At 49.0% G+C, this 22,685-nt stretch overlaps 1 protein-coding gene across 3 annotated transcripts in view; it reads right to left on the bottom strand.

Moving 5' to 3' along the window:
* The window catches only part of CREB5 (cAMP responsive element binding protein 5), a 488,046-nt gene that overhangs the window by 280,176 nt on the left and 185,185 nt on the right, over positions 1–22,685 (bottom strand). The gene's annotated exons all lie outside the window — the stretch shown is intronic.

Here is a 22,685-nt window from a genome sequence, read left to right as displayed (position 1 = left end):
GCATACACACACACACACACACATACACACACACACACACACACACAATCACATTCACACTCACACACACAAACTCACATATACACTCTCACACACTCACACACACACAGTCACATTCACACTGACACACACTCACACATACACTCACATAGTCACACACTCACACAAACTCACCCTGACACACACAAACTCACACACACATATACACTCTCACACACTCACACACACAGAGTCACATTCACACTGACACACACTCACACATACACACACTCAGATAGTCACACACTCACACAAACTCGCACTGACACACACAAACTTACACACACATATACACTTTCATACACACAGTCACATTCACACTGACACACACTCACACGTACACACACTCACATAGTCACACACTCACACAAACTCACACTCGTAAACTCACACTCACACAGACACTCACACACTCACACACACACACACACACACACACACACACACACACACACACACAATCCTACAGAATCTTGGAGTTAAGCCCTCAGAGATTTCCCAGGCTAACCTAGTCCCTCTACAACATTACTAGCAAGTGACCATCCGGCTTTTGTTTGAAAATCTCCAGTGAAAGGGAAGCTGTTCTCCAATCATTCAATCAAGCTGCCTTCATTCATCCCCCACTCAGGGTCAGCACTGTGCTAGGCACTGCAGATACAAGGAATGAATGACAAGAGAAATAAATCCAAGCAAAGCAGTTAAGCGCGAGGTCATTAGGGAGGGAGAGCCTGGCTTCCAGAGGGAGATGGGGGTCAGGGAAGGCTCCATGTGGGAGATGGGGCTGGAGCTGCGTCTGAAAGGGATTCTCTGGGGAAGGGATGGGGAGAGAAGCATCCCAGACATGGGGAAGAGCCAGAGCAACAACTCAAAGGCCAGTCACGAACAGACTCAAGAAAAGGCTGGCTGGAGCACACAGCGCGGGCATGGGATCGTGTCCATCGAGGCTGGAGAGAAGGCGGGGTCAGGTCGTTAGGACTTTAGAAAGGAAACGCAGGTTTCTATATTTGATCCCAAAGGCAAACTAGAAGCTACTGGAGTTTCTGGAGTAAGAACGAGGCGGTAAGATCTGTACTTAAAGGAAGTCCGCTTATCTCGAGGAAGGCTTGCCCACATCTGGGCAGCCCTAGAGTGGGGAGCTTTTGTGCTTTTTTCCCTTATGTTGCCCTTTCCATCATCTCCCCATTTCTTCTGGATTCAAGAGAACACTCCTGACAGCGCTTGGAAGACATGGAGAAAGCTCTCGTGGTCCTCAAGAATCTTCTCTTCCTCAGGCTGAACATCCCTTCACCCCCATGTGTCCCTCCTGCTATGCCACACTGCCACACCTTTCAGAGTTGAGATTCTAGAATTAGAAACTCTAGAATTGAAGGCTCAACGATGGGCCAGGGACAATAAACCCGGAGAAAGAGCCCTGATTCTGAAATCTGGACTCCTACCTCAGATGGTTACCACCTGTATGGTTTTAAACAAGCCATTTTAATGTTCCTGGGTCTTACCTCATCTGTAAAGAAGGGACTTAGATTCAGAGAGCTCTTTTCCAGCTCAAAAGCTATGGTTCAAGAATATACAAGGTTCTAACGGCTGGAGCTGGGAGTAAATTGGTCTAGAGACTCCCAGGTGAGGAAATTCTCTTTCCCAAAGCATTTAGAGGCAAAGATTAATCTCAGAGATGAAGTGACATCTCCTGAGTCACATGGCCAGTGTCAGAGGAATTCAGGACTTCTTCCCTTCCAGAGCAGTTTGCTGAACTTGCAAGGTGTTTTCTCTGCATTGGCTACTTAAGAAATGTTGATGGTTTAAATCCAATTAAATCATTTGGATTGGACAAATACTCAATAACCAGCTCCTATGGGTAAGCCTCTGCTTAAAGACTTAGGGAAGGGAGGCCATCAAGCCTTCCCACAGTGGGACAGCTCTCAGCCTCAGGAGGATTTCCAGATGAACCAGTCCAAGCCTGCTGATCATCTTCCATCCAGTTCTTTAATTCAATGAGTATTAATTAGTGTGCCAGATACTGTACTACTCACCAGGGATATAAAACATCCCTGCCCTGAAGTTGCTGACAATCTAATAACATGCAAAAAGGCAGCTACAGACAGGAAAAAGAGAAGATAATTAACAGAGGGAAGGGGTTAGGGAAGATTTCCTGTAGGAGGGATTTTTGTTGGAACTTAAAGAAAGTCAGGGAAGTCAGTCTTCCCATCAGATGGGGAACTAAAGTTTTCTTCAGGAGAATATGAACTCCTCAAAGGCAGAAAATAGTTATCTTTGCATGATGCCTTGAAGGAGGAGGAGTTTAACGAATGCTGTTTGGATTGCATTGAGTTCAGTGTTTAAGGAGTGCCTCTGATTTTGAGATACTCTGCTTATCTGAAAGCAAATTAATTATAACTAGCATATAAAAGGAACCGAAAGGCATAGAAAGGATTTTACATAGTTTATCTCATCTAAGTCTCACAATAGGAAATTGCTGTTATTATCCCCATTTAAGAGATAGGGAAATTGAGGTTGAGAAAAATCACACCTCTAGTCAATGTCTAAGACCAAATTTGTACTCACTACCTTCTGACTCCAAACCCAGGAGCCTGTTCATTGCACCACCTAACTTTCTGATCAAGATTTAAACCCAACAGGAGCTTTCTCAAGAGTTGCAATAACTGGCTTCCAATCATGACTCTCCTGCTTACCAGTTGTGTGATTTGGGACAAATTGCTTAGTTATTCTGGATCTGAGTTTTCCCATCTCCCAGATGGGAGATCAGACTGGATGAGTTCTTAAGATCTCTTTCAGTTCTTGATCCCCAAAACTTTCATACTTGCCTTTTTTTTTTTAATGGCCTGGAGTGAAACTTACCCAAACACTTTGCAAAGTACCCTCCCCTTTCTTTAAAAAAATGTTTTTAATTGCTCTTCACTCAGTTGGGTATAGAAATTTATCTCATCCTATAAGGAAGTTGGAGAAAGGGGGAAGAAAAGAAAGCGAATGGATAGAAGGGAGGGCAGAAACACTAAAAAAAAGAGGTGAGAGAAGGAAGGAAGAGTGATAGACGGGAGTGAGGGCTGAAGACGGGATGGTTAGAAACAAGACACTACTACGGGGGACAGGGTGGAAAAAGAACAAAAGTATGTACAGGGGAGAAAATAGGATGGAGGGAAATACACTGCTGGTAACCATAACTGTGAAATGTCCCATAAAACACAATTTGAATAGCAGAGTGGATTAAAAAAAAAAAATCACTTCCATTTTGATGAGTCCTTCCTTCTTCCCCTTTCTGACATTTCACTCGGCACTTTCCCACATCCTAACATTGCACACAAACATGGCCGAAGTACCTACGCTGGAAGCGGGCGCAGCTCTTGTCACACAGTTGGCTGCCTCTCACCGCCACCGGGTATCCTGCCCCGGGCTTTGATTTAGGAGGCTTGGGGCCCCGAGGAGCAGAGAAGCTGAAAGAGCATTCCCAGCATCAGATTTCCCGGAGAGCCCAGGACACGGTACCAGGGCAATCTCCGTCTGCCGGGCCCACGTCTCCAACGAACTCTAGCTGGCCCCCACAAAGGGACTCACCTGCCCCCTCCAATTACAAAAGCAGCCACTCTGGCCCACTTCACTTTGATGGTGCCCGAAATGTGATCTCTAAATTATTCCCAAGCTTGCCGCCGCTCCGAGAGCCGTAAGCCAGACCTTTCCCAAGCTCAGCTCCCACCACCAGCTTGGAAATTAAGAGCTCGTGGCTGAAGTGGGGGCGAGAAGCCGGACTCTTTCCTGAAGTCGAGGCCTGTGGCCCTACCAAAAGTTACTTCTCCTTTAAAGTGCAATTTGGGGGAATCTTGCGTGATGGGAGACAGACAAAAGCCCATCTGCCCTCCTGTGTCCGTGAGAGTGTTTGTGGGTGTGAGCTTTCTTGGAAGTCCTTGAGAAAGGGACTTCAGCAATCACCTGGGGGAAGCCCTCGCTCCAAGAAGAGGAAGTGGGGCCCGGAAGTGATAGCCTCCAAAGCCCGTGGCCTGGGCGGGAGAGCTGATAAACAGGCTGCTGTGTGGGACTAGGAGACTGTCCTGGCCAAGGCCCAAAAGGGCAGGGGAGGGCTGAGAGACAGCCCATATCTCCCCTTTTTCCTAAACCAGAATTTCTATCCACCTGTTGCTCGTCTCCTTGCCGCTGACCACTGCCCCCAAAAGGGCACCGACAGGAAGTCGACCATCGTGTAATTCTCTCTTTGACATTATTAATCCCAAGGTTAAGAAAAACACCAGCTTCAGGTTTTGTTTTTCTTGCTTTTTCCCCCTCATTCACTGCTTTCAGAAGTCTCCTTGTGTAATTTAGACAGGAATGTTAGCATTGGCTTTTATTTTATTAGGGGAAGAAAGCAGGAAGTCTTCTGATCTTCTGGAGGGGAAAAAACGGTTTGCAGAGCTGGCTCCGGCACCTCCCCGGTCCGGCTCTTTGATTTGAGAGAGAACGAGACGCGCCCGGCCGAGGGAGCGGCTCTGCCCGGCCCGCCCGCTCTGGACGGGGGGCCGCCCGCTGACCTGACGGTGCGCTTGCTACGGGTCGGGACAGCCCCCGGTTTGGAAGCCGAGGGCTTCCCCACAGCTTTCCCCTTTCCCACTTGGCAGGCGCTGGGTTTCTCATGGATCAGAAATTAATGGGCCGTTCACCTTCCTTCTTGAAGCACCCGGAGAGCTGGGGGAGACCGCCCCTGGCCATGGCGCGTCCAGCACGGCGAGTGCGGAATCCTTCTTCCCACATCCCATGTTACAAATGCTCCTGGTGGCTGAGAATAAGGGGAAACGACTTGGGGAGGCCTGGTCTGGTCAGGGTCCTTCTCTCCCCATGACAGGCCAGTCAGGAGCTTCTCTAAGAGAGCGCTGACTCTGCCAGCAGAAGGGATTCCCGGTGTGGAAACTCCCTCTGCCAAAACAGACTGCATGTTATCTAAGACTTAGCGGGTGAGGAATAGGGGGTGGCCTGACACTAGTCTGTGCCAGACACTAGAATGTGAACTAAGCTGTTCCTGACTCCAAGTACAGAATGAGATCCACCATAAACCTCGTTACCTCTCCTCTCAAACACTTGGGACCGTTATTAGAGTCATCTCTCATTTCTCTAGAGGTTGTGTATCATACAGTGAAACCAACAGGCAATTATTAATCATCTTTTATACGCTGAGCATTCTGTTGGATACTGTTCCACGCTTCTGCCCAGACTTCTAGCCTTACAACCAATTTCCCTGTTCATTTTAAGAGCATTGTAAAGAATTATTAATCTAACTCTCAATTGAATTCAACAAGCATTTTTATTTACCTACTACGTTCCACTGAGAGCCTGGTATACAGTAGGTGCTTAATAAATGCTTATTGATTGATAGATGCTAGAATTACAAAGACAAAAATTAAACAGTCCCCATTTTCATGGAACTTACCCTCTATTAGAAGAAAACACACACAGATAAATATAAAAGAGAGAAAATAAATATAAAGTAATAGTGGGGGATGGGGAGAGTAGAGAATCAGCAAATAATTACCCAAACGATCAATAAGCATTTATTAAGCACCTACTATATACCAGGCACTGTGTGATTATAAATGCAGAGAAATAAATGTGTAGCTATTCCAAAGGAGCTTCCATTCTTATGGTAATCAGGACAGCCTCGTGTGAACCCCACAATTGTGGGGATTGTGCTAAAAGCAGGGGATGCTAAGAGGAGGAGGGGATGGAGAAGAGCACGACATGGAGGCAGGCATAGAATGTTGTGAAGGGGGAACATCAGGTAAGCCAGGGCAGACCAACTTCAAGAGAGCACCTACGGGAGCAGGATGCTGCCTGGGGGCCCACTGTAACTTTTGAGGGTCCTGCTGAATCATCCAACCCAGTGTTTCACCTGCTGCCCCTTGTAACCTATTTCAGACACCGGGGCCAGAGAACGAGCACCAGGGTCAGAAGTATGCTCGGCAGCAACAGAGACAGAGGTCTTCTCTGCCCGAGACGAGCTGGCCCACACAGAGCTTGAACCACTGACCTCTGGGAGAGAACTCTGCCTCCACTCCCACCCCCCACCCCCAGCTAACTACTCAGGATGTCTCGGGGGACCAGATGACCGGTGTGCAAACCGCCGCCGCCTCCGAGGGATGCTAACTCTCCATGTTTTTCTTTTCCACAATCCTCTGGGGATGAAGTTCACCCTCTCAGCTCACTTGTTTCAAACACTTGCTCAAAAACAACAAAAATTTCCCACTGCTTGACCTAAAGGCACAAACACAGATATCTCCCTCCCTTTTGCTATATCCCCCATGCTCCACCTCATCCCAGCTCCTTTAAAGAAAAAAAAACAACCCAAGTTGGCCACAGTTGCAATCAGCCTTAATTCATTCTTTATTGGTGCCCTGGTTCTGTGTTATTTGAGCTGGCTTAACTGTTAAGAGCGTTTCAAATGTTCACATGGTCTGCATTAGGACGCTGAATTAAAGCAGGAACAGCCCACAAAATGTAACTTGCTGAAATGCAAACCACATGAACTTGATTTCTTTGCGATATAACTTTAATTGGGTTCAGGGGTCTCTCAGATTTACCTGTCTATCTGTTCCGAGATGGCATGAGCTGATAAGGTTAACCTAAAGAGGATGCAGGAGTCACTCGGGGGATCTGGGAGCCGAGGGCTCGGGGCCGTCCCAGAGCTCCTCGGGGAGGACAGAGTCAGACCTGGAACTGTCGACATGTCACCCCGAGCCACCCCTGTCTGAATCATTCAGCGTAAGCATCCCCCAGGAGCTTGGAACGGGAGGATACTCTGGAGCAGAGAGAGCGCTGTGCCAGTGGATCTGCTCGTTATTGTCTAATATAACTGCACTCCAGCACATCTCTCCAAATCGAAGCACATCCCCCCCTTTGAAATCTCCGAGCACGGCCCGACAGCCCCTCTTGCCAGGTCCCGTCCCTGATCTTCCTCTGCCCAGCCCTTTGCATTTGTCCAAGCTAGCCGCCGTGCCCTTCCTCCCACCCTCCATCTCTCAGAATCCCCACTTTCCCCCATGAGCACCCCCTTCTGCGTGAGGTCCTCTCTCCCTCAGGACTAACGCTTTCACCCCCACGGTCACCTCCTATATGTTCTGTCTGTGCTTCAAATATACCTGTATAAGCCATGTCTCTGAAGCTAAGTTCCTTGAGGACAGGTAGTGAATCTTTTGTTGTGGTGTCCCCAACCCCGAGCGCAGAACTTGGCATATAGCAGGAGCTTAATAAATGCTCGTTTAATTGATTCCAGCCCTACAGTGGCTGGGGTCCAGGAAGCCAGGAGTCAAATTCAGGTCTCTGTCACAGTAATTCAGAGCAGCTGAACAGAGAGGCCCTTCAGATATCGCTCTGTAATTACTCCAGTTTAATTAGCACAGTGTGGGACTCTTTTCATGTTGTCAGTAACTCCCATTTGGGACAGAAAGAGGAAGAGGTCAGGCAGAAGGAACCCAGTCCCCCCGCTCTGTGGACCCGAGGGGCTTCTAACATCCCTTTGCCCCAGCTGGAGAAATGGTGTTTCCACCTATGAAGAAGTGTTATTTCCTTCTTGTACCACTGGCCTGTTTCACAGGGGACACGTGGTCGAGTCTGTTCTCAGCTCCAGGGGGGAAAGGTTGTAAGAGAAAGAGGAGAAGATGAAAGAAAGATATGAACTGAATAAGGAGAAAGGAATCGTGTAGGAGGAGCTTGAACTAGTGAAACAGGTCAGAGGTTGAATTTGGGCAAGAAAAATTTACCGATATTTGCCTGAAATTAAGGAATATTTGAAGAACAACGTCCAGACTCAAGAATTGGACCAAATCATACTTCTGAATGCAAAGGGGAACGGGACACTGAACAATTAAAGAGGATAGAGAAACAGCCAGGAAATAGATTATGATGAGACAAACTCGAGGAAGAAAAGGAGAAAGTAGTTGGCAAGACAAGGTCAAGCAAATAAGTCAAGCGGAACAATGACCATGTAAAGAACTGCCAGAAGCCATTGGTGGGTGGGACAAATTGATGAAACAAATGGAAGATGGGTACAAGTCTGAAGGAGAAGTGGGTGTGATCATGGAGTCACATAACAGGGATGTGATCCCCGAGGCCGTTAAACTTTTAACCAGGACGTGAAGTATACGTTTTTTTGAGGTATCCATGTTTGTGTGTGGTTTGTTGTTGTTGTTTCGCAAGGGAGGCTAAAAAGCTCAATCAGCATAAAGAAGAATTGTTTAAGTAACTTGTATAGAATGTGAGAAGTTGACGTTTCTGACAGAGCCAAGTGACTGTAAACTGAGTAACAGACCTAATAGACTGGTTTCTCTCCAAGAGGAGAAAGTAAAGGGATTCAAAGGATGCAGCTCCCAGATTACTGAGAAGATAAAAGGCTCCTAAAGAAAATAAAAGTGGGGCTTCAAGGGGGGAAACAAAGGGATCTGAAATGGAAGAGGTATCAGTCTGTTGGAGAAGAAAAGACTGTTACCCCAGGGAGAAAGGGAAAGAGAAGGACAGCAAGGAGAATTTAAATAATGAGAATTTAAGGGTTTTTTTTTCTTCCTGAATGGGAAAGAACTGGATGCTCTGAGGAAACAGAGACGCTTGTTCTCCCAAGGATGAGTAAGTAGAATCACAGATTCTCTCAGCTGAGAAATCATCCACTACAGGTTCGAAGTGGGTTTGGATTTCTTGATCAAAGATACTGAGGCAGCAACTGGTAAGAGCTAAAGAAAAGTTTATTCACATCTGTTGACTCTCGTGGCCCGGATGCACCGGCAGAAGAGACAGGAGATGCATTACCAATGAGGAGGAAGTTTTGGCAAAAAGATAAAGACCCTAAAAGGAGAGATGGGGTTTTTCTCACTGTTGTCCACTAAAGGCAAGGGGTGAACAGGAGAAAATTACTTTGAGAAATGAACAGCTAGTTAAGAAGCTGATATCTGAGAATAAAATTAAGACCATGGCTTAAAATATAGGGATGGCAGATTCCCAGGTCAGAGACAGAATACACCTAGCAACGGCTGGGGAGGATGTATCTGTCAGATGTCTTGCCTGTATAACCGAAAGGGAGTTAAATGAAAAAGATGGAGGGAGAAAATGACTTATGGACATTCCCAAGTTGGATACCAAAGAAAATAGTTCCAAAAACACATGAGCCATTTTGTAGGGCAAAGGCTATTTTTGGTCCAGACTTGTGATTTCTTTGGAGGACAGAATTCCCTGTATGGAAACTCTTTCCACAACTCGAGCTTCGGGTCTCTTAAAGCCGCCTAAGGCAGCCAGAGGTTAGGAAACTGGTCTGGTCACATGGCTAAGACATGTCAGAGCCGAGTCTAAAACTCAGTTTATGTAAATGTTGGCTCTATAGCCACTTTCCCATTCTACTCTTCATGTCGTAGAAGCACTGAGAACTATATGGATATCACACACAGCAAGGCGCAGAAGTCAGCTCTGGAGGCAGGAAGACCCGAGTTACATTTCTCCCCTGGGGTCTCCTGGATGTGTATCCCCAATAGTCATTTAACTTTTCAGTGCCCTCAGACTCTCTGAGAGTGTGTTACAGGCGCAGGGTTGTTCTCCTGTGATGATTCCCTAACTTAAGAAATCATATGGTGAGATTGAGAATATCAGGAACGGACCCTACCTCGAGATAATCACCCCCACAAAAATAGGCTAATATTAGCCACAGAAAGTTCACTGAGAACTTTACCTGCATCATCCCATTTGAGCCTCACAAAATCCCTGCAGGATACGTTCTATTACTATTATTTCAGGTAAGGAAACTGAGGCTGAGAGGACTTTGCTCAGGGTGATGAGCAAAGTGACTTGTTCAAGGTCAAGTCTCCCAGACTAAGAGCATCACTCTTACCCATGGCCTCCAGCTGCCTCTACTGCAGGCATATATGGTCTATGAAAAGGCAATCTTCAACATTACTTCTAAAACTTTTCCCCTCACCATTAAAGCCGTGGCCCTTTGCTTTCCTCCTTGGGTCAATCCACCAATAGTGGGATTCGATGGTACAATTAGATAACCAATCGACCAAGAGTGCAATTGGAAAGGGGCTGAGAAAAAGAAGGAACATGGAGGAAATTTTTAGTGAGGGAAAAGGAGTTAATGTTTTCCAGCAAAGGGCATCATCCACTGGAGAAGTGGCTGAGTTGGGCTCCCTCATTTCACAGCCACAAGCAAAGCTGAATTTGAAACCTGCACCGCGAACCTTAGGAAAATAAACCACATGAAACGAGCCCAAATTGAAAATATGACACAAGAGATTTCATAGGAAATTGGCCCAAATTTGGCCGTGCTCTTTGTTCGCTGAAGTCCCCTATTCATTTCGTGGAACTTTATATCAGAATTTTAATATGAGTCACCCTCCCCGCCCCCACCATCACACCCATAATGGCTTATTGAGTTTTGCAAACTTTGTTTTCTTAACTCCACAAGAATCCTGCTACCTTTGGCCCGTTCCTTCAGTGTTCATTAACACATGTCCCCAAACTCCGGGGATGACTCACGGCATTCATCTCTAGGTGAGTTAGGCCTCGGTCCCAGAATCCCAGCTGCTGCAGCAGAAGCGAGACAGAAGGGAGGCGGGCACACGGCTTAAAGGACCGGGAGATGGGACTCGGCCCACCGTGGCCGCCCCCTGCCCGCCGGCGGCCCGGCTCTCGCCTTCCTATGGGATGGGCCCCTCCCCGCCCCTCCCCCTCCCAGGTGGGCACAGCCGGCATGGAGCTGGACCATTTTCTCAAACCCTCTGGAGGAGTCGGGGGCTGTGGTGGGCAGGGCTGAAAGAGCGCCAGTGGAACTGCTCCTCGCCTTGGCCCTATTTCCGTGCTGTGACCGCCCCAAGCCGGTGGTGGAGCTCCACCCCGAAGGGCGGCTGCCAGGGAGGAGAGCTGCTGCCAAACCATGCAGTGGTTTTGTGGGGTGGACAGATGTCCCCCGGGGCCCAGCTCAAACTGTCACATTCTTCTCCCCGCGCCGCTGACAGCCAGAATCTGAATTATGGCTGAGGTTTGCATACAAACCAATCTTAGAAGCCTTATTATATTAAGATGTTGCTTTTTATTTAGCCCAGAATTAAAAATAAAAACCTCAGAGGGAGGAGAGTTTAGAAATCTCTGTAACGTTGGAGATTCAGGACACTTCCTGACTTTTCTTTATCAAACCCAAAGAAAATCCTTTTAACCAAACAGGGTTAAAACCTACCAGTCCCTGTTCTTCTTGCTTCTAACAACTCTTTTCCTTATGAATGTATAGAGTTCTGGCTTTGAGAATATATACCACGGAAAGAGCCGGATTCTAAATTAGACCAAAAATAGCCATCTATTCATCGACAAATATTCATTGTCTCTTATGATTTAACAATTCATTAGCCGTGGCTACTCTGGGCTAGTGCTGAGGGTACAGACAAATAAGTGCAAGTCCCCGTCCTCGGGGAGCACACACGCAACGACTACGTGAAAGTCCCCAGGACTCCAAAAACAAAAATGAAAGCAATCCTTTCCCACAAGGGCCTCACATTCTAGTGGGAAGGCCGTAGTAAATCTGTAGATTAGTCAGTGCAAAACATAAATCACAGAACGGGAGGAAGCATTAACGATCGGGGGATCTGAATAGGTTTGGGACAGGAAGAAACTGAAGTTTGACCTTGAAGAAAACTGGGGAGTCTCTGAGATAGAAGTGAGGACGGATGGTATTCCTGCTGGAAGGTCGGCCAATGGTAAAGACATGGAGGTGAAGAGGGAAGGTCCTGTCTGGGGAAGAGGAGAAAGATGGTTTTCCTGAAATGTAGAGTATGTGAAAAAGAATCCTGGGAGGAGGAAAACTTGGAAAGTTTGGCTGGAAGGACCAGGAGTAATCGTTCCCGGAGTCATCAAGAAGAGACTAAAATGTCTTCAGCAGAGAGTGCCGGGGTCGGCCTTGAGCTGTCAGGTGGTGGGAGGATGGAGCGGCAATAAAGATGTACCAAGATAAGAAGCAAGATAGAACTGAACTGAGGCACTTGCCCTGTGAGAATAAAAGGGGAAGGACGTTTTGTTTTAAGGTAGAATCAATGAATGAGACATTGAAATTTTCCAGATTTGGGAGAATGAACAGTTAAGTAACTGATGACTGAAGCTGCAGAGATAAGTTACTATAATTGTCATATATATATATATATATATATATATATATATATATATATATATATTAGAATCCGGCTCTTTCCGTGGTATATATTCTCAAAGCCAGAACTCTATACATTCATAAGGAAAAGAGTTGTTAGAAGCAAGAAGAACAGGGACTGGTAGGTTTTAACCCTGTTTGGTTAAAAGGATTTTCTTTGGGTTTGATAAAGAAAAGTCAGGAAGCTGCAGAGATAAGTTACTATAATTGTCATATATATATATATATATAATTATTATTTTGTAGTTTTCTAAAGTATAATATATTATATTTAACATGTATTATATATAATATTATATTACATTATAGTTTAAAAAGAAAAAACAAAACAAAACCAAAAACTGTATCTTCGGGAGATTTATGTTTCATTAGCTCTTGATTTAGAAAATTAAAATGACTTGGTTCCCACTCTCTGGCCTCCCATCATCCCATCTGCTAGACCGGTCTAGAGGTGGACAGTCTCAAGATCCCGGCCAGGGAAATCCGAGCAGATAACCCGGAGAGAGGGAGCGCTCTCGACCCTGACGAGAACCCAAACAGCAGCAACCAGAGAACTGGAAAGCGTCCCTTCTTTGACTGTCCAAACTACTGGCTTGGCCAAAAGGGTGTCTTCAGATTTCTGGTTCATTAAAAATCCTGAGGGTTGCAAAGCCACATCAAGCCTTCGCGGTTCCCCGAGCCCACCCAAAAGGGCAGCTTTCAGGGCCGAGGGTGGCCCAACCTCGCCAACTTACTTATGCTGAAAGCTGGGACTACGGGACCCTGAACTCAAAAAGATGCTAGAGGTCGCCCAGCCCGAGCTCCTCTTAAAGATAAGACAACGGAGGCCGAGTTCAAACAGGGAGCAAGCGAAGGATTCATCTGCGCCTTCTGTCCCGTTTCCTTGGGTTGCAAGCTCTCCGGGACAGGAACTGTCTTTTGCTTCTTTAGGCAACCCCGGTGCCTGCCACATGGTAGGCCCTTAATACAGGTTTATTAATTAGGTAATTGAGATTGAATTCCCTTAGCATAAAGGTCTGTCAGGGAAGGAGGCCGCAGAATCCTCCAAAAAGAATTAGACAAAGCCAAAAGAGGCAAGCGCGGCGTGTCCTGTGTCTGCTTCCTCCTCTGGAGACATACCCCAGCCAGTGGCCATTCCACCCCCGGCCACATCCCCATAAGGGAGACAGGGCCGGCGGCCGAGGAGCGTAGAAATCCAGCGGCCCGGAGAGCGGAGAATGCACACCGGGGCCCCGGCCGCAGGGCTCTGGCAGTCCCAGGCCCGTTCCAAGGCCGTGGCCAGCCCTGGGGAAGCTGGGGGGCTGCTGGGGGGTTGGAAATCAGGATTGTTCATAAAGCTCAAACGGGAAAATGTTGTGAAGCCTTTAATAAAACTGACATCGTATTGTGGGTTTTTTGGGTTTTTTGAGAAGTGAAATGACTGAATAAAAAGATTTGCTTTGGAATCGGGAGCCTCGGGTTCAGATTCTGCCTCAGACACAAGAAGAGGTGAGGGCTGGGGGAAGGGCACACGGTTAAGAAGACAAATAATACAAGCTCTGCCCCACACTGGAGAAGGAAACAGCAAACCTTCTGGGGTCTCAGCCCAGAAAACCCCACAGACGGCCGGGGCGTGCCGGGGCCCGCGGGACCATGGAGAGACAGAAACAACTGAACTACTTCCCTAAGAGCCGAGAGAATCCGGGCAAGCTTCCTGGAGGAGGCGGCGTTCCGGCTCAGCTCTGAAGAAAACGAAAGATTCTAGAATGGTCACCGGTCTTGCCATTGTTTGGCCTTCCTGCTGGAAGAGGATCATGAGGGCAGGGAGGGGGCGCCATGACATGCGAGGGAATCGGGTTCCAGGGAGGGAGGGCTGGGAAAGGCCCCATGTTCCCCTCCCTCTGGGCCCAGACGTCCAGCAGGACGCCTGGAGATGGCCCCGAATGCAGCGGGAGAGGCTGGCAAAGAATCTCCTCTTTCACCCAGTCCAAAAAAGTCTAAATGAATGAATGAGCCAATCTGCGAGGGTGAAACCCTCAGGATTTCTAACTAGAGTAGAAATGACTGCTATGTCCGATCTGAGTCAATCGGGACCCAAACACGGAGGGGGCTTGGCCAAGACCAGTGGTGGCCAATGAGAATCAGATTTTGGTTTAAGGCCTGGTCCTCGGGAAAGAAAACCATCGGGGAAAGGGAAGCACCCAAGCGCGGAGAACAAGATGGGGAGGGAACATCCCAGGCCGGGACGTGCAGGCCCACTGTGCGCGGCCCCCCACGGCCACAGTATTTGCTGTGCCCACCCACGGGGCGCCACGGGCACGGGCACAGACCCAAAGGCAGCTCGGGGACGGGGAGCCAGAGCCAGGAAGACAAGCTCAGAGCCCGCCCCAGACACTTCTGGTTCCTCCTCTGCAAAAGAATAAACAATCTCCCAGTCCTGACTAAGACGCTCCGTGTCCTGCCAACCAGAGCCGCTTCCTCCGGCTGGAGCCAGGCTCAGCAGCCACCCTCACCTTGGGGGAGGGGCCTGGCCCTGCCTGGCCCCCAGGAGGGGCCTTTTGCCTGCGGGAAAGGCCGAGTGCAGAAGCCCCCAAGGGGCTGGGCCTGCGACCAGGCTCGAGGCCAGTGGGGGGAGGCCCTGAGTCAGCGGCTCTCCCTGCAGGTGCCCTGCTGCCCCCGGGCTCGGGCCACCCCCACGCCAACCACCAGCCCGAGGGGGTGGGGAGCCACCGTACCTGAGAGGGCGCAGCCCCTGCTCCCGGGCCTACATGCCCCGGCCTGGGTCGGGAAGCAGGCTGGCAGGGAAACAGCCTGTTCTCCCAGGGAGAATCAGGAGGAAAGAACGTCTCGTCGTGGTTCGCTGCTAGCCCGGGTCCTCTCCCCGGAGAGGCTGCCGGGGGCCTCTTGGGCACTGCCAGGCCCGGTCCCTGCCAGACCTTATCTGAGGTGCTTGGGAGGAGCGCCGTGGTCCGCCAACATGGCCGTGGGCATGAGCAGAGGGAGCGACAGGGAAAGGAAGCAATGCCCGCTCCGCCTAGAGTCCCGCAGCCTCGACGCAAAATCAGAGATTTTTGTCACTTTGTCGCCCTGCCTCAGTTTCCTCATCTGTAAAATGGGAATAATAATAGCATCTATTTCCCAGGATGATCCTGTGCCTCCTAGCATGGGTCGCAGTCATAAATTTAGAACTAGGAAAGACCTCAGGGGCCACAAGGCCCAAGACCCCCTATTTACAGCTGGGGAAACTGAGGCTCAAGGAAGGTAAGAGATGGTTGATGTCAGGGGTGGGCCTGGAACCAATGGCCTCTGATTCCACGCCAGTGGGGCTCCTCCCATCAGGCTGCACTGCCTCCTCGGGTCTGCAGCTTTTCATTTCAGTGGGTTTTCATTTATCCAAGACCAGCAGCTCACAATCCAACACTTCAATATTCCTTTATCGGAGATCATTGTGGGGGATTTACAGAGATTGAGTGGAGGGTCCATGTCACACGGCCTGGCGGGCCTGGGATTCAGACGCGGGGCCTGCAAGTGTAAGCACAGGGCCCCCTGCAGACCGGCGCCGGGGAGGAAGTCCGTGGAAAATGGGCCCGGGTGAAGGGCCCCTCAGAACCTCATTTCAGTGAGGTTCCTCCCCCCCAAACACACGCACGCACATAAACACACACACACGTGCACACACACACACGTGCGCACATGCGTGCACATGCGCGCACACACAGGGCTGCTTTCAGGAACGACGGAGACAGCCCGGGGAAAGTGCTTCCCAAGGCCCCGGTGCCACCGAAGTGCCGGCCACATCCTCATCTCCACTCGCCCTCCCCTGTAGAAGCAGCAGCAGCAGCACCACAGCATCACCTTCATCACCTTCATCTTCTTCTGCAGGAAGAGCAGCACAATCATCACCCTCTTGACCAGCATCATTTCCATGATCTTCAACACATCTTCCTTATCATCATCATCTCCATTCTACTTTTTATCATCTTCGTAATCAATCACCATCCCCATCATCATCATCTTCCTCATCTTCTTCTTCATCTTCATCACCTTCATAACTGTCACATTCATGATCACCTTTGTACATTAATCATCAAATTCATCATCACCTTTATCTTAATCATTTTCACCATCCCCATCATCATCACCACCCACGTTCCCAGTGTCCTCCCACAAACGTTTTCTCCCCAGCAGCCCCCGGGGTGGCGAGCTGTCTCCCAAAGCCCTTTATCTTTCTCGGCGACCGGAAGTCAGCGCCTGGGCCCGAGAGGCCGGGAAGCTTGACCCGAGCCCCTCGGCCGGGAAGCTGCCGGCTTTGGGACTTTGATCCGACAGCCTCCTGGCTGGCTCCCTAACCACTGTGAGAGGCTGCCTTTCTGCACCAGAGAAGGCATCACTTCTTATTATAAACAATAAATGAAAGACTGACCAATAAACACATGCATGAACACATAAATAAAAGGGTTTAAAAGCGCCTTCTTTCCTCAGTTACTCTATACAGGACTGGGGGAAGGGGAAGAACAAGCATTTATTAACTGCCTACTAGGTACCAGGCACTGTGCCGCTCTTTACAAATATGATCTCATTTGATTTTTACAATAAGTGAGTGCTTTCTCATTCTCATTTTGCAAATAAGGAAACAGAGACCTGGTGTTTCACCCTGGGGTTACTGAGCTTTTAAATACCAGAGCCAGGGACTGAACCCAAGCCTCCCAGCTCTGAGATCCATGCTCCTCCTTCAAACTCACTGTGCAAAATAAAAAGGCCAATAACTATTGCTCCATTTTACAGATGGAAAAACTGAGGCCCTCAGAGCCACTGTTCACTCAGCTAGGAAGCTCCTCCTGGTCTCAACATGCTGACCACCACTCTTATTGGGATAAAGCTCCCTCTGCTTATTCTCTTGCTGTTTTGAATTCCAGTGAATTCAGTCCAAATCAACAAGCATTTATTATGCCCCGACTGTGCACGAGCGCCCTGCTAGGGACGGGAGATGAAACTCAAGCAAATGAAAGGAATGGGGCTTGGGCAAAAAAAAGGAGGCAAATTGACTCATAAGCTGTTATTGAGTAAGAGGCAGGGAGGGAATGTTTCTGGCTAACAATCAACGTGGAGGAGGAGGAAGAGGAGAAAGAAAGAGGAGGAGGAGGAGGAGGAGGAGGAGGAGGAGGAGGAGGAGGAGGAGGAGGAGGAGGAGAGCCAGCACTCATTTGGCACTTTGGAGTTTGAAAAATGCCTCGCATGTTCGTCAAATCATCCAATTCCCACAACCCCTGTGAAGGAGGCTTTAGTGTTCCCCCTCTTTAAAGAAAAGCGAGCTTGAATCTGGAACATGCTGAGGAACTTGCCAAGGGACAAACACCCACTCGGTGTCTGAGGCGGGATTCAAACTCGGGTCCTCCTGATTCCCAAGACAGCATTCTGGCTCTTATGCTGATTTCCTTCCTCTCACTAAAGAAGCCCCGCACTTAGCACAGTGCCTAGTACAGGGTAAATGCCTAATAAATGATTTTTCTCTCCCTCCCTCCCTTCCTTTCTCCCTTCCTCCCTCCCTTCTTTCCTACTTTCTTTCCTTCCTTTCTTCCTTCCTTCCTTCCTTCCTTCCTTCCTTCCTTCCTTCCTTCCTTCCTTCCTCCCTCTCTTCCCTTCCTTCCTTCCTTCTTTCCTCCCTCCCTCCCTCCCTCCCTCCCTTCCTTCCTTCCTTCCTTCCTTCCTTCCTTCCTTCCTTCCTTCCTTCCTTCCTTCCTTCCTTCCTTCCTCCCTCTCTTCCCTTCCTTCCTTCCTTCCTTCCCTCCCTCCCTCCTTCCTTCCTCCTTCCTTCCTCCTTTCCTTCCTTCCCTGTGGTCACTGACTCAACTCTTTTCCTTTAGTACAAAGGAGGGTTTAAATGGCCAAAGAGATGAGGTTGGGTGGGCGAGGGGACCCCAGAGGAAAACCCTGGACCTCAGTTTCCTTGTCTGCAAAATGAAGATGATAACAGCACCCACAATTTCAGGATTATTGCAAGGATCAAATGAGATCATATTTGTAAAGAACTTAGAATAGTACCTGGCCCATAGTAGATTTTTCATAATACCCACAAGTCACTATGGTACCAAAAAAAAAAAAAAAAAGGTATCAATAACATTGAATTTTTAAAGTATTTCTAAAGCAACCAGTCAGTCAAGATTTATATTTTTCTTCATTCTATCTGAAAGGCTCTGGGCACGAGAGGGCACAAGATCAGCAAAGATGGGGCAACTACTCAGCCTGGTGATAGCTCTAGGAAGGGCACTGATGAGCCGATTCCCCATCAGTCACCTAGCAGTCTCAGCTGACAGTTATTAGGTGCCTACTGTGTGCCAGGTGCTCCTCCCCAGAGCACTGAGGACAATGAGCGTTCCAGAGCACCCTGGGTGCAGATGCAGGGCTGGGCGGCTGCCTGTGGCTTCGGGCAGGGCAGCTCACGTTTCATGAGCTTTTCGCCCAAGGTCTCACACAAACAAACATGTTCATGCACCGAAACTGGGCAAAATACCCACCTTCCTCAGCACTTCCAGTGGGCGGCTAGGAACCACCTTAAACAATCTCTGTAAATCAAGCAGTGAATGTCTACTCAGCACCTACTGTGTGTCTAGTACCAAATGTCTGCTCAGCACCTACTGTGTGTCTGGCCCCGTGCGCAGGGCTGGCTTATTGGAGACTCGGCTGACCTAGGAAGATTCTTTGGGCATTATCACCCCATTGTACAGATGAGGAAACTGAAGGCAGACAAGGTGGGAAAGGACGGGCGGGTCTCAAGGTCACATCACCAGGAAGTGGCAAAGCCCTTCCCAGAGCAAACACCCCCACTTTTCCTGTCCCTCCCCGTGCTGCCCAGAACCCTCCATGCCGCGGACCCTGAGCACAGAAGAAGCGACCAAGCACAGAAACAGAAGCAGCTCTGGCTGAGGGGGAGCCATCGGGGGCAGGCTCCCAGGAGGCTGAGCAGCCAAAGCCTCGGGGACAGAGGGCTGCCCACTCAGAAGAGTCCCTTCGGGACGGAGCAGCATCAGGCAGGGAGGGGCGGCGACAGGGCCACGGAAACAGCCTCCATCCAGAGGGATGGGGCCAAAGGTCACTGAGGGGGAAGCGGCCTGGAGGGACTCTTCGTCCTGGAAATGGAGGCGCGGGACAGCGGGGGCTTCTCAGCTCACACAGGAGGGTGGGACAAAGCCCAGGTCTCGGGACACTGAGGCTAGTGCTGACCTCTAGTTCCAGAGCTGGGCGGGTGATAGATGTATCATAGATAGAGATAATAAATGATATAGAGAAGGGGAGAGAGAGGGGAGAAGGGAGAAAGCAGGGAAAGGAGAGAAAAGAGACAGAGAAAGAGACAAGAGAGAGAGAGAGACAGAGAGGAGAGAGAGACAGAAAGAGAGAAAGAAAGACAGAGAGAGAGAGAGACAAAGAGAGAGAGACAGAGAGACAGAGAGACAGAGAGAGAGACAGAGAGAGAGAGACAGAGAGAGAGAGAGACAGAGAGAGAGAGACAGAGAGGAGAGAGAGACAGAAAGAGAAAGAAAGAGACAGAGACAGAGAGAGAGAGAGAGACAGAGAGACAGAGAGACAGAGAGAGACAGACAGAGAGAGAGACAGAGAGAGAGAGAGAGAGAGAGAGAGAGAGAGAGAGAGAGAGAGACAGAGAGACAGAGAGACAGAGAGAGACAGACAGACAGAGAGAGAGACAGAGAGAGAGAGAGAGAGAGAGACAGAGAGACAGAGAGAGACAGACAGACAGAGAGAGAGACAGAGAGACAGAGACAGAGAGACAGACGGGGCAGGGGTTGGAGAAAGAAGAACGAATGAAAGGAAAGAAAGAGAGAGAAAAATCATTTATTAGGCATTTACTACATCCTGGCACTGTGCTAAGTGCTAGAAATACAAATATAAGCAAACAAGCTAGTCCTTACCCTCAAGGAGTTTACGTTCTAATGGGGGAAGATCAGCTATGAGGGAGAACTGGAAGGGAGAAGGGGAAAAGCACCTTTGGGGGCAAGGACACAGGAGAGGAAGGACAGAGGAAGTATGGGGAAGAGGTGGAACCAGCAACAAGTGACCCGGGCTCCTCACGATGCCAGGACAGAACCAAGTGAACACTCACAATGCTTCTGATGATACAAGTGAAAAGAACACTGAGGGAAACTGGTTCACCAAAAACCAATGATGGGAGAGCAGATAATGACACTCTCTCTCTCTCTCTCTCTCTCTCTTTCTCTCCCTCCCTCCCTTCCTCCCTCCCTCCCTCCCTTTGGCAGGGAGGTGGGGAACTACCAGGGCAGAATGGCTTATACACAGTCAGACTACATCACTGCATCTGATTTTCTGCTTAACTATTTTTCTTGGTTTTAGGCCAGAGAGAATTCACTTTGGAAGGAAATATTTACACACACACACACACACACACACACACACACACACACACAACACACACAACACAAATAAAACTTTTTTAAACTTAGAAAAGACCCAAGATTTATTAAAAATGGTTAACATATATCTAAAACATGAAGACTTCAAAGCACTTTGCAAATATGATCTCATTTAATCCACAACAACCCTATTATCATCTCCATTTTATTATTATCTAGGATTATTTACAGTTCATAGAGGAGGAACCTGAAGCAAAGAGATGTTCAGTGACTTGCCCAAGGTCACACAACTAAGAAATGTCTGAATTTTGAAATCAATCCTTGTTGACTTCCAACTCAGTGTCCCCACTCTTCACTCTGAAAACAGGAAATAAGACGCCAATTTGAAGGACAGGTCCCGCCTCCCCGTAAGAAGCCGCGGTTCCCTGCAGCCTCCCTCTTCTGATCTGGCAGGGCAGGGAGCCCTCCTCGCCAGGTTTGCTCGGAGACAGTGACTCTGGAATGGCAGCTCAAAGCCCTGGGGTGCTGACAAAGGAAGAGAAAATGGTGGCAGAAAACAGGACTTGTCCCCTCGTCTCGTTCGGGGCCCGGCCTTCTCACTTAGAACTGAAGGAGTCAGAGCGGACGGCACGTTCTGCCCCTGGGGTCTCCACGCAGTCGCTCGCGGCGTTGTTCGGGGCAGAAGCATCGTCCAGCGGCCGGCCCGAGCGGGCTCATCTGCAGCAAGCGCTGGGATGTGGGTTTCCTACCACTTCCTAAAAATCCACAAATAATAAAGCAAAACTCACAGAAGAGCAGGTCTCCTGTGGCTCCCGGGCCGTGGCCCTTTCCGTCACCAGTAAAGCAATGACTTCAAGCATCTTGAACCTTGCGAGTGTATTCTGGGAACTCACAGAGCATGGAAATAAAACCAAAAAAAGTCTCCGGAAAAATCGGCACCGATTCCTCCCACCCAGCCTATGGTGACCTAGGGTGGCCCCGTGGAAAGCTTTGCCATTAACTCCACGTGGAGTTCTGTTCAGAGCCTTCCCGCCTTGGCCTAGGACTGCCTAACTTCCCATTTAATCGCCGTCCCGAGGGGCTCCGGATTTTTCCACACCTACGTGGGGCCGCAGACAACCGTAAAATTCTACTTCTAGAAAAGGAGACTTAGGGGCCCATCACACAGATAAGGCTGAGTGACCGGCTCTAGGATAAAGCTGCCCATTCGAGGGGCTCGCTCCCAGAGGAGAGGTGGGGAGTAGAAAGTGTGACTGGGATCAGAAGTCTGAGTTCGAATTCTGCCTCGGACACTCAGTAACTCTGGGAATCCTTTCGCACGTCACGTCCTCAGTTTCCTCAACAGTAGAATGAAGAAACTGGATCATCTAGATACCACATGTCACCAGGGAAGAAGGCGAGGCTGGGCTCAGGAAGAGCTGTGTTCGAGTTAAGCCTCTGAGCTTGGGTAAGACCCTTAGACTGTCAGAGCCTGAAAGCATCAGGGGAGGGAATTTCCATAATGGGAAGCCTCATAGATCCAGGGTACCGCCCTCTTCTCCTTCCCCCACAATCTGTCTAGAAAAGCCCTCAGACTTCCAAGCTTAAATCAGCATCTATGACTGTCCACACACAGCTCTGTGAAAGGGGCAGGGAGGATGTTATGAGCTCCATTTTACAAATGAGGAAATTGAAATTTGGAGAAGCGGTTGTACAATAAGCATCAGAAACTGGATTAGAATTGGGCTTCGAAGTCTGGATCTCTAAGCTTCTCTCTCGAGACTTACAAAGTCCCTGAGATGGACCTTCTTTCTGCCTGAGCAGTTTTGTTCCAGACACTTAAAGATCTCAGCCATTTCTGGCTCACATGTGGCGGAGATGGGTTTTGAACCCAGAGTCAATCTCAAATCCAGAATCCTTTCCCCCAGGTAAGGGACAGGGACACCTCCTTGATTACAAGTGGAGATACTCAGCTGGAGATGCTCCCGGCCTCCGGTGAGGGTTGCAAATAAAACTGCCAGAAGATTCCTTCATACATCATGTCCCAAGAACCTCCGTGCAGGTGTCGGAACCGCACCGGGACATCGTGTCCCAAGAACTTTTGTGCAGGTATAGAACCATACCGGGACATTGTGTCCCAA

The sequence above is a fragment of the Antechinus flavipes genome, chromosome 5 (genome assembly GCF_016432865.1).
Source record: "Antechinus flavipes isolate AdamAnt ecotype Samford, QLD, Australia chromosome 5, AdamAnt_v2, whole genome shotgun sequence".
NCBI lineage: Eukaryota > Metazoa > Chordata > Mammalia > Dasyuromorphia > Dasyuridae > Antechinus > Antechinus flavipes.
This window is presented reverse-complemented; position numbering and strand designations above follow the sequence as displayed.